Raw genomic sequence first — 4,661 nt, 5'->3', positions numbered from 1 at the left:
CTGCAAACTGGATGAAAAGGTCTGTATTTTTGGTGTATTGGAAGAGAACTCATTCTATGTGTCTGCTGCATACTGTGATGCTGGACATTTCCTGTTCATCTTTTACTTGGATCTAGTTCTGGTAAATATACCATTCTCTATGACTCATCCTCTGGTTTCACATTCCACTTTCTTTTCCTTTATTTTTTTCTCCACTTGACCCAGATCCTAATGGGTCCTTAATTATGAAAATTAAAGCACTAAAAGCAGAGCTGTCTTAGAAGCAGGTCTAAGCTCGCTTATTTCCTCTTGCCCCTCAATTGTCATATCTAAGGGATACGACTAAGGCAGATAGTTTCCCTTGATGTTTATGTCTCCCATAATCCCTCTCTTCCATTCCTAGAGCAATCAATTTTAAAATTATTCTGAAGTTCATCAGAGTTCCCTGAGGAGGGAAGTCAAGAAAGCTAGCTTTCTTCCCATCTCATTTATCTATGACACTATTGCTTCTTTGTTTTATTTGAGTGTGTGTGTGTGTGTGTGTGTGTGTGTGTGTGTGTGTTTGCACCCATGTGCCTCTCATAGGTGTGTGCATATGAAGGTCAGCGGGAAACTTTTAGGAGTTTCTCTTCTTCCACCATTTGGGGTCACGTTGAACTCAGGCCATAGGACTTGTAGGAGATGCCTTCACCCACCAAATCATTTTTCTGGCCCTACTGTGCATTTAAAACTTTATTTTATCTATCATATATTATGTGTCACGCGGTGGGTACCTGCCCCAGCACATATGGAGTCGGTTCTCTCTTACCACCTCTATGTGGGTTCTGAGCACAGAACTTCTGTCACTAGGCTGACCCCACAGGTGCTTTACCCAACAGAGGGTCTCACCAGCTTATTTGTTTGTTCAGAGACAGTATGTCTCTGTGTGGTGCAGGCTGGCCTTGAACTGTTGTTGGTTGTGGGTTTTTTTTTTTTCTCTTTCACTCTTTTGCTTTTTGGGGGGCCCGCCACCCAGCTGCCAAATAAATATACAGAGAGACTTATTATTACTTATAAATGTCTGGCCTTAGCTTGGCTTGTTTCTTGCCAGCTAACTTAAATTATCCTGTCTATCTTTTGCCACTGGGCTTTTACCTTTCTCTGTTTCAATGTATCTTTTCTTTCCTTCTTATTCAGTGTCTGGCTGTGTGTCTGGGTAGCTGGCCCCTGGAGTCTACCTCTCCTCCATTTCCCTTTCCTTCTTTTTGATCCTCCTCTTTCTCCTTCTATTTATTCTCTTTGCCTGCCAGCCCCACCTATCCTTTCTCTGCCCAGCTATCAGCTGTTCAGCACTTTATTAGACCAATCAAATGTTTTAGACAGGCAAAGTAACACAGCTTCACAGAGTTAAACAAATGCAACATGAAAGAATGCAACCCCAGGGCACGTAGGTGGGCGGAGCGCCTAAGCAGCTAGGCTGAGCCCATGTGGGTCATGGACGTCTTGGGGCCACGGCCTTTGGGGTTGGCGATGAGCGTGGGGGTTGGGGGGTAGGAGGCAAGAAGACCCGAGTCGAGCAGGATGAGCAGGCCAGGCCTCGGCGCCCTCCTCGCCACTCAGCACGGAGCAGCTTGTCCGTATCCAGAGGAACAAGGCCGCTTGGCCCTGCTCAGACTTGCAACGTGCTGGAAGCAGCAGCTGTATGGAGAGTTCGGGAAGCCATACTTCATTAAGCTCATGGGATTTGTTGCTTAAGAAAGAAAACATCACAAGGTCTATCCACCCCCGGAGCAGGTGTTCACGTGGACCCAGATGTGTGACATCCGACATGTGAAAGTTGTCATTCCGGGACAGGATCCCTATCACGGACCTAATCAGGCTCACGGGCTCTACTTCCGTGTCCAAAGACCAGTTCCACCTCCACCCAGATTGGAAAATATTTTTAAAGAGCTGTCCACAGACATCCTGTGGTTTTGTTCATCCTGGTCATGGGAATTTATCGGGGTGGGCCAGACAAGGTGTCCTGCTCCTCAATGCTGTCCTCGCCGTCCGCGCCCACCAAGCCAGTTCCCATAAGGAGCGGGGTTGGGAGCAATTCACGGATGCAGTTGTGTCCTGGCTAAATCAGAACCTGAATGGCCTTGTCTTCCTACTCTGGGGTTCGGGCTGTGCCATTGAGAGGAAGCATCACCGTGTCCTGCAAACAGCCCATACCTCCCTCCCCGTTGTCGGTGTACAGGGGTTTCTTTGGATGCAGACATTTTTCTAAAGCCAATCAACTGCTCCAGAAGTCTGGCAAGAGGCCCATCAACTGGAAGGAGCTGTGATCTTGCAGTGCAGGCCGCCTGTCTCCAGCAGAGTTTCTGAGAGGCCGCTGAAGCATTGGCCAGTTTAGAAGTCACTGAAAATGTCCCTGTTCTTAAGTTCCCGTGTGAGTGAAGAAAATGGAGAGATCTTTGTAAAGCAGCCACGAGCCAGCCAGGCCGCAGAAACCACAGCTTCGGCAGCCAGACCTCTTCTGACTGGCGCTAGGCTTGAACTCTCCAGGCCAGGCAAGGCGGCCTGGCCAAACACGCCCACTTCTCACAGACTGGTGGTCACAGACTGGTGGTCACAGACTTGTCCTCTGTGAGCTGTGTTGGGTTGGGGGAGAGATGGTTTTTGATGAGCTAAGTTTGGTGTCTGCCGCTGTTTACTTTTGCCTTTGGATGGAGTGGTTACAAGGTGTCCAGGTGTGTTCTTCAAAAGGCCTCTGTCTCAAGGAGCCCTTGGGTCTTTTGCAGTCTTTGAGGATCTGTTTCCTGTTACAAAGGGAGCGAGTGTGTTTTCCTGGCCCAGGAGGAGTGGCCACTATCCATCCTGCTGCTTGTTCAGGCCTTTGCCTTAAGCAAGTGGTAAAGCTGAGCAGGGCAGAGGGTAGGGTTTGTGTTTGTTTTAAATGAGGGTGGGAGGTTTTCTTGTAGTACCTGTGGAGTTGGGGTTCCCACAGCAGACTGCCAGGTGTTGGTTTGTGTGTGTGATACTGGGGACCAACCCCAGGGTGCTGCTTTTTATCGGCTGAATTCACACAGATTGTATTTCTCTGCAACGCTGGAGAATGTTGTGTCTTTTACAAGGTAGGCAGATACATTATTTTTTTTCAATCCTTTCTTTGAGAGACAGTCTACTGAGTTCACACCTCATCCTGGATCCAGTGGATCTCACTGGTTAGAGAAGTGGTCCTGCTTGAGCAGGATAATAAAGATCGTTGGGGTTTGGCTTTGTAAAATAAAAAATAAAAAATAAAAAAAAGAATACAACCCGTCCTTGCATCATTAAAACGAATGTTCCACAGCATAAACCAATGTAACATATCTTAAAATAATATTCCACAGCATTGAACTCTCAGTTTTTCTATGTCTGTCCTCAAACTGCTGCCGATCTTTTATGGTTTTATATGCTCAGAATCATGTGTAATTAATGTCTCAAAGATTTTTTTGTTGTTTAAGTAACACTTGAAAATCATTTTCCTAGACAGTGACAAAACAATCTTGTTTTTAGGTACCTGTTCAATTAAGGTTTTGTTGTTGTTGTTGTTGTTGTTGGTGGTGGTGTGTGTGTGTGTGTGTGTGTGTGTGTGTGTGTGTGTGTATAGAGAGAGAGACAGAGAGAGATCCCACAGAGCACGAGTGTGGACTGGGGGGTGGATAATGACAGCCAGGCTCCTAAAACAGAGGGAGTGTGGACTTGGCATCTGGAAGGATAAAAGGGAGGAAAGGCTGGGTCTGCTCCCATCTTCCAGAACAGCAGCAGCATGTCTGTCACCTCAGTTCTCAAGGTAAGAATTGAGCAAAACAAATTCTCTTGAAACAGCCATTTAGTGGATTCCAAAAGTGAACCTCGTAGCCTCTCTCAGGGGTAAATCCAATCCCAGTGAGGCAGCACACGTTTGTAGTTATAATACTCTGGAGGCAGAGACAGTAGAATTGTGAGTTTGAGACTAACCTGGGCTACATACTAAAACCGTATTTCAAACACACACATACACACACACACACACACACACACACACAAATTTTTAAATGTTAATTTATTTTTTAAAAGCTGTAATCCTGAACAGAGGAAAAGTGTTCAGAAAGAGAGTCTCTGCTTCTAGTCCATTGGTTCTCAATGGATTGCGACCCCTTTGTGGGTGAAATAACCTTTTCCCAAGGGTCACCTAAGATCATCTGCATATCAGATATTTACATTACAATTGACAGCAGTAGCAAAATTAGTTATGAAATAGCAATGAAAAGCATTTTATGGTTGGGGGTCACCACAACACGAGGAACTGTATTAGGGGTTTGTAACATTAGGAAGGTTAAGAACCACTGTCTTAGACATAGGTCTGATATTTTGATACTGTCACAGAACACAGTTGAAAGCTCCTCCAAGGTCACCTGGGCCAGTCTCGTTTACAGACTTAAGGAAAGGCTCAAAGGGTGTTGGGTTCACTGTCTATATACGGGTGACCTACATCTGCTGATGGAGCGCTGCCTACCCCAAGTTGAGTCTTTTCAAAATGGATATTCTACCCTAAAAAGAATTATTTTGGGACCTTCAAAGATAATGCATCAGAAGCATGATATCCCTGGTATTTTTTTTTCTCCTCTGTGCTTTTTGCCCTACATATGGAAGCTCTGGCATCATCTATCCAAAGCACTCAACACTGAAGCTATTTG

At 45.7% G+C, this 4,661-nt stretch overlaps 1 pseudogene; it reads left to right on the top strand.

The window, feature by feature from the left end:
• Positions 1-1,380: 1,380 nt before the first annotated feature.
• Positions 1,381-2,340, top strand: LOC114688158 (annotated as a pseudogene).
• Positions 2,341-4,661: the final 2,321 nt, after the last annotated feature.

This window comes from Peromyscus leucopus, chromosome 5, assembly GCF_004664715.2.
Source record: "Peromyscus leucopus breed LL Stock chromosome 5, UCI_PerLeu_2.1, whole genome shotgun sequence".
Classification (NCBI taxonomy): domain Eukaryota; kingdom Metazoa; phylum Chordata; class Mammalia; order Rodentia; family Cricetidae; genus Peromyscus; species Peromyscus leucopus.
The sequence above is the reverse complement of the archived record's forward strand: the minus strand, read 5'-3'. Positions and strand labels throughout refer to the sequence as shown.